Source organism: Plectrocnemia conspersa, unplaced genomic scaffold (assembly GCF_051122295.1).
Source record: "Plectrocnemia conspersa isolate PC_06_02 unplaced genomic scaffold, ASM5112229v1 ptg000013l, whole genome shotgun sequence".
Lineage (NCBI taxonomy): Eukaryota > Metazoa > Arthropoda > Insecta > Trichoptera > Polycentropodidae > Plectrocnemia > Plectrocnemia conspersa.
The window spans coordinates 5317546-5332276 of NW_028277177.1; the positions used below are offsets into that span (position 1 = coordinate 5317546).

The 14731-nt window shown below is 25.8% G+C and overlaps 1 protein-coding gene across 3 annotated transcripts in view; it reads left to right on the forward strand.

Moving 5' to 3' along the window:
• IRSp53 (Insulin receptor substrate 53 kDa) overlaps positions 1 to 2526 on the forward strand; it is a 319080-nt gene extending 316554 nt beyond the window's left edge. For all 3 annotated transcript variants that reach the window (XM_088202037.1, XM_088202038.1, XM_088202039.1), the window contains exon 15: positions 2388 to 2526. The gene's annotated coding sequence lies outside the window, so the exon portion shown is untranslated. The remainder of the gene's footprint in view (positions 1 to 2387) is intronic.
• The last annotated feature ends 12205 nt before the right edge of the window (positions 2527 to 14731 follow it).

Genomic DNA, 14731 nt, shown 5'->3' on the forward strand with positions numbered 1-14731 from the left:
ATAATTATTTGTATATATTTATTATCATGGCTTCTGAAAATGTTCAGAAAATCATTGCCGATTTTGCGCGATCCATAGTAACCTTAAATAAAAGGTGATTTTTTCATCTAATAATAATAATTTTATTATTATTTTGAAATATTAAAAAACATAGTAAAAATATTGAATAAATTATTTTATAGTAACTTTTAGTAACACATAAATAAACATTCGTAAAAATACTTACATTAAAAGTAATAAATCTATCTTCAAATACACTTTAAAATTATTATGTTTTGGATAATACAAATGAAAATATCAATAAAATCTAAATAGATTATTAATTTATTTTTTGAGGAAGTGTTTTTAAGAAAAATAATAGGGAAAAAGCTAATAAAATAATATTTTTTATTTATTAACAATATTTCTGTAACCATAAAGTTAAAAGTCTATTCTAGATAGCATAGTTTAGCTAATATTAAATTACTAATTTAAATTTTAAGTAGCAAATAAATAAACTCAAATTAAAGTCTAAATTTACATATACTTAAATTCAATTTTATTTGATTTTTTTGTTATTTCGTTGTTATATTTATTTAAAATATAACCTAACCTTAATTATTTTTTGTATGTATATATATATATAAAAAAATGGAATTATAGAAAAAAAGTCACTTTAAAATTAAAGAAATTAAATAATACAATTGATATAATTTATTTTTATAATATTATATTTTTTGTGCAATATTATATTTTGTGTAATTATGATGTTCTGAAAATAATAAGAAAAGGCTCAATAAAGATTAATACTAAAAAACTCAAAGGTAATATAATAAAATAAAATAAAACGTTTCAAAAATGCATAGTTGAAATATGTTTAAGTTGCTTGAGAAAATTAATTTATGGTATTAAATTTTTTAGTAACACATAAATAAAATAAACAAGAAGATAATAAATTCATTGTTAAGCACATTTATTAAAAAAATAAAAAATATATATTTTAAATTACACAAATAAGAAATTTTTTTTTTTTTTTAAATAACAATTAAAACGAAACAGGCTTTTCAATTTGTTTTCTTATGATATTTAGTTAAAATTAAACTTCACATAATTTTTTATATTATGGAAAAACTCCTAATAATATGAGGGAGAAACTTAATTAGAACTAATTTTTCTAAGAACTCGAGAGTAACATAATAAAAAATCGATTTAAATATTCATAACTAAGATATTTTTCAGTTAATAAATTAATATTATTTTATGCGTACTAATTTTCTATTTATGCAAAAAAAATATTATTAAAAATAAAAGATCAGATATGATATATTTAATCTTACATATTTATTCTCACATATATTTTTCATAACGTTGAAAAAGAGATGCAAATATTAAAAAAAAATATCATCAAAAACTATTTTATTTTATATATATTTTAAATATACACTAACCTCAAATATAGTGATTATTTGTGTTTTTATGAAAACATAAAAAATTATACATAAAAACAAAAATATAAAAAGCAAGCAATTTTAAAATTAAATAAATAGATTAATTTATTTTTATATTTATTAAAAATATACTTTCACTACATAGTTAATATTCTTTTAGTTAAATTATTTAGAAATTTGTATAAAAGTGTATATATTATATTTAAAATGTATTGAAAATATTAGAGAAAAATTCAATTTTATTATTTTATTACAATATTTCTGAAAACTCAAGGGTAACATAGAATAACATCGATGCAAAAATGTTTACATTGTATATTATATTTATAGATTTTTTAATAGCACATAAAGTTACACAAAAAAAATATTACAGTATGTAACTTTTAAAAATCAATGATAATTTTATATTTACTTAAAACCTTTTTTCAACTTGACCTCATAAATTGATTATATTTTTAATTACACACAAAGTATACCTTAAAAATATTGAGTCTTTTTTCTGATTTTTATTACTTATTTTGTATTATAGATAATAACATATTTAACGATTAATAAATTACGGTTTCTTAATTGGCAATTATTTTCTGGACGTTTTAATCTACTGTACTGTACCCATTTAAGGCATGAGAATTTTGTTGTCGTTATGAATGATATAAACCACCAGTTTAAGATAGTTTACATTACGATGTAACGCAAAATAACAAATATCCATTAAAAGTGACATTATTATTACAACGACTAACCCCTTTTGCTGCATCCCTTGTCCAGACTTTCGTCCATAATTCTAGGGGATGAGAGCTATCCATTACGAACCCCTAGTAGAGAAAAGTCCGCTCGAAACAAATCCGCCCAGAAATGTGGGGTCAACTTATTTTCACAGAACAATTAACTAACTTTAATTATACGAATAAATACCAAAACATTTGTGTGTTAATGTGTCTGTTTTATTTATTTTTTCAGGGTTAATCAATTCGCTACAGTAAAGTTAAGGAAGACATTAACCAACGACCGATCAGCTCCAACTTTAGAATAATAAGAGAGTAAATGATTATAAATATAAATAATGTTTTAAATGAAAATAAAATATAGACATAAGTTAAATGTTACTAACATAATAAATGATGTATTATATATTACACCTATATTACATAACTTTTGCACGTGTATATAAAGTGCATATTCGATCAATTTAATGGTGTTGGTAATAAAGCGATTTTTTTTATAATTATATATTTTTATTGAAGTGTATATGTATTTATGCATATAATTTAAGCAATTATTGTTGTTTAATTTTTTTTATATACATATATATTATATTACATATAAAAATATTATATATATAAATATATACAATACCAGTGAAAATAACATATTTTATTACATGAATTAAAAATGTAGTTATATACATAATTATAATATAAATATTATATTATTTGGCCGGTGATGGTGCAATCATATCTATACATTCTTTATATGAATTATTCTTTATTTTTTCTTCTTAACTATTTCTTCTTGGAATATACATACGATTACACTGGCTCTAGGTCTTCTATGGAAAGGGTTAACTTTATAATATCATAATGTATAAAACATGTAATAATATACCCGATAGGTTTAAGTAAGGTAAATAAAATGTGTTCTATAATATGTATTCAGAGCCAAGCCGATAGGGAAGGCAACCTAGGCAAGCACCTAGGGCGCAATCGAAAGAGGGGCGCCACGCAACGGCAGTGGTTTTTTCGTTGTTTTTATCATTTTATTTTAGAATAATAATGTATATTTAAAATATATAAATGAAGGGCGTCGAGTGCATAGTTTGCAAAGGGAAATATATGTATTGTTATACAATTTATGAAATATAAACAATAGATCAATTGTTAGATTTTTCATAAAAAAAATATATAATAAAAAAAATAATGAAAAAATATGTATTGTATAATATATTTTATTTTTAAATTGTTGATTTATTGATTGAAGTGCTTGTAATATTTTTTTTTATAATCTTAAGTTATGTAAAAATGTTTTTTAATATTGATTATCTAACACATATTATATTATTATATAAATGACTATTATTATTCTATTTTATAAACCGTCCAATATATTTTATGATGTGTTAATGATTCCATATATTCACTAACTCCAATACCATATATAATTTGTGTTTTATTATTATTATTATTATTATTATTATTACTGTATTCGGTACAATTATTTGTTTATTATACAAAAATAAATAAGTTGTAAAAAACAATGACTTTTATTTTTAATCGCACGAATATTGGTGATCGTTGAATTTTATGAATATTCATACAACAAAGACGTTAAAAGGCATTGGTTAATTTTGAACAGTATCCAGGCGAGATATAAAACCAGTCCTTCCCCATTGTTCTTGGTTGATTTAGTACGGCTTAGCCTGGTGGACAATACGACCCCAGAACAACCGTTTATTAATGTAAAAATGAAAAATAGACCCTGAGACTCACCTCAAGAGCAATAATTGACCAAAAACTCATTGTGGTTTCCAAAATTAATATATAACGATGTAAGAAAATTATTATATAATGACGACATAACGACATTATTAAGAATCCAAAAGGTACCTTTTGTCGTTGTTCTAAATAAAAATGAAAAGCGCTTAATATTTAAAGAAACCGAGGCAAGAAAAAGCAAAAATAAGAAGACGACGACCAGCGGCGCCTCTTCCACCGAACTATTATAACATAACATTCGATTTAATATATAATCGCATATTGTTTCAATAAACACTGCTGTATATTTGCCACCCATCACGATCCATCCGCCCAAAAAACTAATAAATTCATTACATATTTTCTCTTAATGACAAAATTATATTTAAATAAAAAATGCTATGTCTTAAAGACCTTTTAATTTAATAATAATTTACAAATAACAATAATATACAATTAAACTACTCCAATTTAAAAAAAATATTTATCTTATTTGATCCTAGATGGAAAATAACCAAGTAAAAATAATAACAGTTTTATAAATAGATGCTGAATTTAAGAGACATCTTACGGCGCTTTGCTTAATTTTTTAATACAATAATTATTTTATTTTATTAATCATAAAAGCGCACATATTTATCTACCAAATATGGAATGTCTAGAAAACCCTAATTTTTTGGGTTAATTAATTATAATTTAATTATTTTAAACACTATGATATTTGTTGAAAACAAATGAAGGTTGTTATATGTGTATTGACTTACCACAAAATAACTGCAAGAGATGTTTGTGCGTCATACTCTTCGAAAAATAGCATTAGATGTTAATATTACGACACAAAGTTTCGAATATCATGAAGCTCCATTGTCTTGCTATGCTCCGTCCTACATGCATGTAAAATATTCACATATATTATACATATTATACATAACTTATTATTAGTTTGGAATATATTTTTGATTTTTTTGCCTATTATTGCCCTCACAGTATGATTATATTTATTAAACTTACATTACTTTTTTTAGCACTTCTGGTAAAACCATTATGTATTGTGCAAATAATATGTTTAATGCAATAATTTATAGTCAACGATTTATTGACTAAATGGTAAATACATTATCCTTCTAAAACAGAAGTAAGCAAACATTTAAATAAAATTGCGTAAAAATGTGTTTCCTAATGAGTGAGACTATTTATAAGAGCCTAAAAATTGCCAAAGGTACTTCTTTAACTCAAAAATTAAATACGCAATGAATTTCATAACAAAGCTGGGTTTAATTTATATTTTTTTTTTGCGGTCATGAGCCGCAAAATTTGGAATATAAATCGAAAAAACTATTCAGATAATTAATTTAGCACTAATATTATAGAGAGACTTTAAACGTGTTTTTAAGATCTGGCGCTAATTTTTCTTATGAAGAAAATTATTTAAATACTTCTTGTAAAATAATTGACATGCTTATTTTTTTCTTAATTTATATGTATTTTTTAATTGTTGTAATTTATAATTAGAAATAAATTTATGGTAAACTTTAAAAAGTCGTTACTAACTAAATAATATTGTTTCAGTGAGACAATATTTAATAATGATTACTAGCGGAGTAATGATGAACAGGTAAATCTGAACTTTTAAATTATTATTTTATAAATATTAAAATTGCTTTTTTAAATGAACACCAGCTAAATACTATACGTATTAAAACAATCATTAAATATTTAAATTACTTGATACAGATCGTGAGTAAAAAGTAGAACGATCACAATATTAAATAGTAGTTATATTTTAGCTTAACGTAAGACCTAATGAGATCTTAAAGTACAATTTGTAGTTTTAATTATAATGAATAAAAAAACGCAATGCCAAAAAATTAGAGTACGCCAAATAAAAGCTTTAATATACAAATAAACCTATGATAGTTGTATTAAATTGAATTAAAAATCCTTTGAGCTATGTGGATTAGTTACCATATTGATAATAAAAAACTTTATTTTAATGTCTCACTATTTATCTAAAATAATTTAATCATTTGGATATTTCTTTACTATCTAAAAAAAAGACAAAGTTCAAGCAATTTAAAGAAAAAAAATTATCGTCTAGTTAGCTTTTTCGCAAAATAAATATATTATAACGTCTAAAAGAACCTCTCAGTTTAGTTATAAAATTATAAACGATCAATTTAGTTTTCATGATATATATTAATTGACTCGCTAAACTAACAGACTAAACTAATAACGCATTTAAACACCTCAGAATAATAACGTTAAGGTTGCGGGTTTGTACCCTGGCTTTTTATTTATAATTATTTATCGTCAGTTTCTAGCTGTTTATTTTTTCTTTTTATAAGTCATTATTTTTGCAGCGAAAAATACATATATGTAATGCTTATAAATTTAAACTTTATTTAATAAAATTACTTACGAAATTATTTGGCAGTAAGAACATTTTTTTCTTTGTTAGGGTAATGATCTGTATAGTTGATTTTTTGCGAGTACGCAAAAAACCTGGAAGCAAAATTTGATAGTTTCACCTCTGGTCAATGGGTCTAGTAAAACATATTTTAAATTATTACTAAAAAAGTTTTCCGACCACTATTCTAAATCAAAATAAAATAAAACAGAATATTTTCGAAGCAAAAAAAAATGTTGACGGCCCAAACGTGACTCCATTAGTGTTAAAGTATGGTCACGTTGCCTGTTGTCGCTTTTCCAATTTCAGGTCTACGTCCAAGGGGTGTGGTGACCCTCACTCCACGTGGGGAAACTTCATTCTATTATACTAGTCTCAATAGTATAAAACCAGTGCACAAGCCGTCCATTCAATTATTTCCCACCATTTCAATTTATAACAGTCGTGCGTTAAATCCATATTTCATTCTTTCGAACGAACATTGTGTACACGGGATTTTTTTATCAAAAACTGTCAATAAACTACAGCAAGCGTGTTTTTGAAGTGCGAAATACACGCATATATAGCTACACGATCAAATAAACTATATTATTAATCGCGCTTTTTATATAAATGTAATAATTCAACAGACAGATTAACGGAGAGCTTTTATATTATTTACAGCTTAAATATAATAGTTATCAAAATAAATAACGTACTCAAAGCTAACTGCCACTTTATATTGCAGTTAACTTAAAAAAATATTATATAATAAAAAAATCTATTTAAACAAAATAGAAATTTAACGTACAGTCACGTTTTTATTTACAAACTGTGTTTGTTTTATATGAGCATGAAAAAATAGATCTCATTCACTCTGATTGAAAGTCGGCTAAATAAACAACCTAATAGTTAATAAAACTTTTTCACCGTTCATTATTCCAATTATAATTTGGTTAAACAAAAAGTTTAAGAAACATATATATACAATATAAAACCAGAAACCAATATTTAAAAGACTTTGTTCTAATATCATATGAAACCTATTGTTTTTCAATTTCTTTCGTGTTTAAAAGTTTGGAATTAGTGTTAAATAATAAATATTTCAATTAAAGATCCCATATAATGTTTTCTTAGATTTGTATAATCTCATACATGATTAGTTAAAAATAGTTCAAATAAAATCGAGATACTTCATCGTGCATAGTGGCATCAACCTTTAGGAACTCTCGGACCAATATGCTAAGTAATTGCTATCAATAAAAAATATATAATTAATGATATAATTTACGTACTTTAATAAAATATTATAATAAATAATCACAGATATATTTTGATCAATATGTCATATATGATTATTTAATACAAAAGGTTATTTTGATTTATAATTATTATTTATGCAAAAAAAATATTCACGTTAACGTAAATTATCAAATCGTCTGTAAATCTAGAATAAGAGAAGCCGTCAATCATCAATTGAAGAGATCAAGAAATCAGCCGCTTCCCTCTTCACGTTAACCCTGGATTGGATCTCAAATTGTTGTTATTTTTTATTTTATAATAATACTTGCAAAAGGTCTCGCATAGCTATTTTGATGCTTTTAGTTTATTCCGTCTATTGTCACGTACGGTCCGCGCTAGCCGGCATTAAAAAATAATAAATAAGAGGTTTTGTTTTTACGGTCAGTGCCTCGATTTAAATAAAATTTTGTACTTACAGGTGGTCACTGTGGACCCTACAATTTCATTAAAAAAATAATAATAATTAATTTCATTAATTTGTTCTTATCGTCAGATAAGATATCTTGAAACCTTAAATTATTTTGCAGTTGTAAGAATTTCAACGTTTATAATTTTTAAATAGAAATTACTATCATTAAGCATTTTAATAAAAAATATTATTATATTTATTAATTAGTTATTGTTAAATAAAATTTAAATATTTGAAGCAAATATACATACATATTCAACTCAATAAAAGTAGAACATGAACTTTTTACAATGCAAATACATTAATATAGTTCACATAATACAAAAGAACAAGTTCGTATTAAATTAAATAAAAGAGTGCATATTTTACTCGAAATTATTCTCTAAAATTAATGAATCAAACACATAATAGTCAACATTGAACCATGACCTTGTTATTGCTATTGGAACTCAGTGTTAGTTTAGAAATTCGACAAAAACCGGTTAATGGATTCGTATTGAACAAACAATATTTTTTTTATTACGTCCTATTACTCAAAAACAATATATAAATCAATGGTGAAAAATATGTTTTTATATTTCTTCTTGACATTCGATAACTTTCACTGATTTTTTCGCTAATAAATAATGATTAAAGTGAGTTAGTATTTAATAATTTAATTTTGCACCTAAAATATGTCTAATTGAACATTTTGTATATTATATAAAATATAATATAAAATACATATAATTTAAAACCAAAATTCTATAATAAAAATACATTTATATAATTTAAAATAGATAGTAAAAAATATAAAGACATTACAGTGTATCTTTAAAGATCAAACAAAAATAAAAAATTAGAAAGCTGCTGATGGCTCTCAAATAAGAAGGAAAAATTAAAAACTTTCACAGGTAAAATGCAGTATTATATACAAATTTTAATAAAAATATTAACCTACGCCAGTTATCATTGCAATTAAAAAAAACGAATAAGTAATTTGCATTAAGAAATGTAAAAATGAGAGTGAGTTTCGCTTTGCAATCACATATTTAAAACAACTATTTTCTTGTAGGGTAAACCTGAGGTGAACAGACTCTTTTTTGTAATTTAATAACAAAGAAAGTGACTAACGACATATCTATGAATAATTATTTCAAACAATTTAGCAGGAGCTGACAACACTGCGACTGGTCTATAGTTCTTTATACACATTTTTGTGAGTGATTTTTGTGCATTTCCATAGATCAGGAAATGATGCTGTATTGAGAATTAGATTAAAAATACGTTTCAGAGGAGCAACGAGACTGACTTTGCAACGCAAAATCAAATCAGGCATCTTGTGGTACTAGCATGTTTCTCAAACTTAGTGAATGAATTAATATTTATATTAACAATGTTATAGGAGTTTTTTTTTAAAAATAGGAATTATTTAATTATGTATCAAAATTATATATTTTTTTATAATTAATCATTAAATGATTTGAGTTTGTTTTTATTTTATTTTTTTAATAAAAATATAGTTGGCTGTTTACCCGCAGTTTACCCACTGTATACAAACAGCATTTTATGATTCAATACACTATAATTTACGCATTATTACACCACATAATAGAAACTAGTTTCTGTTTCTGACCGAAAAACGTAATTCAATAAATATGCATGAGAATTCCACGAGTAGAATTGCCAAAAAAAAACTAGGATTCATGTAATATTGTAAAAAATAGAAAACACGATGTATCGAGAAAGTTGTAAGGATCTAGTAAATACTTAATTATTTATAGTCAAAAGAGAAAATTTCTAAATGTAAAATTTACGCAATATTCAAATTTACGTTTTTTTATAATTCACATAACGTATAAAGTACGTAATAGAAATGTCTAAGCTGAAATGCACAATTAATTGGTTCTCTTGCGGAAATCGACAATGGGACATATTTATGAGCAATCAGATATTGAAATTGTCAAATATCCGTTGTGTTTGTATCCTGCGTAGAAATAAAGAGGGGAAACTGAAAGGCAATAAGCAATCCGTCACCAGCTCACCCTCACTAAATATTGGGGATGAAATTGCTTAGTTTTTCGTGTAATTTAAACGGGATTTTGGATCAATGCAGATTGATGATGCTGCTGCACGATCATTAAAACTTACTAGACTTCCTAAATAAATTGATTATCTAATTTGTCACCTTGGTTATTTAATTATTTATATATGTATATGTGCAAGGCATAACCGCATTTACAAACATTTTTGGGTAGACCACAATAATGCGGTAATATAAATTAACGGAAACACAACCAATATCCGGGTTGTATATATTCCCTACTAGAATTTTAAAATTGTGTCAACGCGACTCGAGTAAATCATATCCCAGCATACCTTGTATGATTTTTTTAGGAAATAAGAATAATCACAATGATAGTTTTTTTGGAATGGCAGTAATATTTAAATAGCTCTTTCACTCAATTCCGAATATCGCATTTTGATCCAAAAATAATCCAATGATTCATTCTCAAATATTTTTTTAAAAGATTACCGATAGATAGCATGAGTAACTATTTTCAGAACAATCGAAGTGAATAAACGGATCTACCACCCACAAATATCCTATATGCGGATCATTTTTAGAAGGAAAATATTTATTAAAATTATTAAAAATCATGCTTAAGTGCTTTATAATTATCTAAATAAAATTAGAATTAATCGCGGTTGCAAATAAATAAAACATAGAACACACTCCTTCTATTTTTTTTTCTAGATAATAACATATTTTTTTAAATGCCTCAATCTTTTCTGCTACACTAAAATAATTAGGTAATGGACCTTGAAGCTGTAAATAAATTAAATATGTCAATTATGTATGTATATAATAGAACCCTTTTTTTATATTTATATAAAATGTATTATTAAAATAATTTGCAGCTGGATCGCATATTAGCAATTATGGTCAATCGCTTGTTGGCCGCAGATTGCCGACAACTGATTAAATATATTATTTTGAGATTCACCTTTTCTTCCTCGTATATTATTCGCACTCTCTTCGTTTGCAAATTCTAAAAGCTGTCAGAGGTTATTGAATTTATTACATTTTAGAGACAGCAATGCATCTCTGTGTGCATTAAGCCACAAGAGAAACGCATTTCAATAACAATATAAACTATGGTCGTTATTCATGCAATTCGACTATAAATTCTATTGAAAAAAACATGTCATTTCATATATATGATATATATATTCAATGATGTTTTATTATATATGATTGTATATATATATATATATATATATATATATATATATATATATATATATATATATATATATATATATATATATATATATATATATATATATATATATATATATATATGTATTATATAAGTATTTTTATTGCTATTGCACACTAAAACAATGCAAAACCTTTACATTAAAATATGATGAAGTGCATGTCTGAGAGATTTAAATTTCACACACAGTTTACTACAGAGATTCCTACTGAACTACGAAGAGCAGTTCCGGAAGACTTGTCGCTTCGTATCACATGTCTGCAACATTATAAAGACATCAGCCTTGCAAATTTTCCTGACTCGCGGGGTTGTGCTGGAATTGCATTCGGTGTATATTCTAGTTATCTCATTCTAGATCTAACATTTGAATACGAAAGTCGTCGAAATTCTTCCGGAACAATTCTGAGGAAAATTGTACGAAAGTTAAGGTTACTTACTAGGAATGTTAGCTTTTATTAGATAAAACTTTAAGCTAAATAATATTGCTTTTTATTATTTTTTTATAATATAACTCAATATTTTTTTAATATCATATAACTAGCTGCGGTACCTCACGATAGTGAGCGACCGACAACTACTAGTATATTATAATATTTATCATGACGTTATACCAGTAGTATAAGTCTGTGTCTAATACCTAAAATAACTGGGTTCGATTCCCATATATACCTTAGTGTTCAGAAATTTTTATCATTTTTAAAAGATCAAAATTAGTGATTATTATATCATTTAAATTCCGATCGATCTTTACATATTAACATCGCGATTCCCATTAAAAAATAAAATTGAACTGGATCGTGAAAAATGACATAGTATAATAATTGTAAGGTAAAATTATAGCTTAAAATAAAGAAAATCAGACTTTAATTTTAGTCTGTCTCACTACTTTGTAGTTGTTGATTTTGTATACCACATTGTAACACATTGATTCAACGCCTGTTATGTTGCCACAAAATAATTATCATTAATAAATTTTATTAAACATTTTAGGTATAAATAAAAGATGTTTAGAGTGATACATATTTCAATATAAAGCAGAGTTTCGAAAAGCGCAAATTTCGTAGCTTTCCAGGACCGAACTGTACTCCCGACGTTATATTGAATAGCTGTCAGGTTAATCGCCTTGCTACACTTCAAAATATTTTTAATTTATTACTTAAAATTTTATCGTTTCATGATTCGTGGAGATGTACGAAAAACACCAACCCCAATCCTCTCAAAAAAAAAAAGATAAATCGTGTATCGAAAACTTTAGATGTATTTCTATTTAACAGCTGACATAACGACACTGACATTAAATATATATATTAATATTGCTGAACGATCCATGTCAATAAACGCTATAACTTTGCGTGCGTTCCGAGCGTGTCTGAAATTTTAATTTAATTTTTATATAACGATACGTTAAAATTATTCAGAGATAGTATGCACGCGGCCAGCCTAACCCAAAACGTGACAGATATATCTAATTATAATTAAAATCCTCGCTTTCGTTTTCACCTATTCTCATCGAGTGCTCTGTGACGAAACAATATATACATACAAGAAGTTGCGAACTCTCTTCAAATATTCATCCTGCGTTTCGCAACACTCATAGCACGGAACTGTTTGAATACGCCTCTCTAAACATTCCAAAGCATTTTTCTGCCGAATTAACAAACGTACATATTTGTCTAATATTGTTCTCTAATGTCATCCTAAATTACCTGTGGCGTGTCGAACGGGTTACAACAATTGCGCAACAAACTAACTCTCATATTCTTCTTGTGGCGCCTTCGTATTTAATTGAAACAATTTTGTGCTGAAAGCGAAAATGATTTTACCGTAACAGTTAAGATTTACAAGACATTAAAACCTGATTGAAATATTATAATGAAACTTTCTTGAACAGATATGATCAACTGTGCTTTCTCGATCATTATAGCCAGTAGAAGGTTCAACTACCTTTTTGCCCAAGGATCAGCTTTTTTAAATACTTTTTTTCTTTCAAGTTCGTGGAGCAATATATAGTGAAAGTAAATTCTGGTATCTATAAAAGATGACCAGTTTAATTCGGGTGCTGAAAAATGGTCCAACCGAAATAATGGAATGGAAGAATCGAACACAGATAAAATAATCAAATCAAAAACAAAAATATTGCAACCATTCGATTATAACCACACTTTCAGTATAAATTTGAAGTAAAATATGTATTTAATTTTAATTAGTATCTGAAATATTTGACTATAAGAATCTAAATTAACCTAAAAGTTTATAGAAACATTGAAGTGCTGTTATTAGTGCCTCTAAATTGATCTCTTTCTCTTTGATTAAGTAAGCAAAGGACAATCTGTTTTTACGTTTTTTAATAAAATGTAATTTAGACCAAATAAAATGTTTCTCCCGAGTGACCTACTATAAACAAAACCATTGTGGTTGCTTCTTGATGGTCACAAGAGATCACGAATAAGAAATAGTATGTGTTTAGTGAAACAATAATAATTATTTAGTTGTTCTCAAAATGTTTTTTTCAAAGACTCGCTGGCTGTCTGGTATTACAATATAGTTTATCTCCCTTTTTCTATATGGGTGCAATTATTGATGTCTTCTAGTGTTTTAGTATTATTATGTTTTTCCAGACGTTACATTTTACTTTATGTATTACCGTAACAAGAGAAAAATTTCAATACTTAAGTAGTTCTCAAGTAATTTTCTCTTCCCCTGGTGCTTTATGATTTTTTAAGCTTTTCATAGCTAATTTTACTTCAACAATTGTTGGGTTATCAATAATCATCTCTTTTGAGAATTTAGCTGCTTCTTGGATACAATTTTGCTATTCTGCGCGGATTAGTAAATTTTTAAAGAACTCAGCTCCAACTCCCTATGTTTTCGCTAGTAAATTTTTAAAGATAATCTCTGAATAATCTGTATAAAACTTTTAGGGTTTAGTGCTGTTTTGTTCTTCATTATTGGTAGCTTATATTTCATAATTTCAGTTCTTTTCTTTTTGCACAATTTTGTGGCTCTATTTTTGTCTTTTTTGTGCTCCTCTGTAGCCATATCTTTCTTGCTTAGTTTTGCTCAACGATTGCGGTTCTACACTATTCGACAAAATATTCCTTATTTATTTGTGTTTGTATAATTCTATGTTTTATTCCGCGCTGGCTAATATGCTTTTCTTAATTCTTTCCCAGCTTGCATTGATGTCCTTCGTTTCAATTATCCTATTTAGTTTTTCTTACAGAGTGTTTTGATAGTTCATTATCATGTTTTTGTCTTATAGTTTTTGTGTATGCTAATTCCTCAGAATCTTTAGTTGTTAGTTACTAATGCACTTGTCAGAGAGTTAAAAAGCTAATAACATTTTAGTTTATTGCGCTTTTAACACGTATGCGCGTAAAGTATATTACCGTGGTCAATGCGTATTTTGGATCTAATTAGATAACAAGTACTTATAAAAGAATATTTTTTAAAAATTGTGTAGAAAAATTATT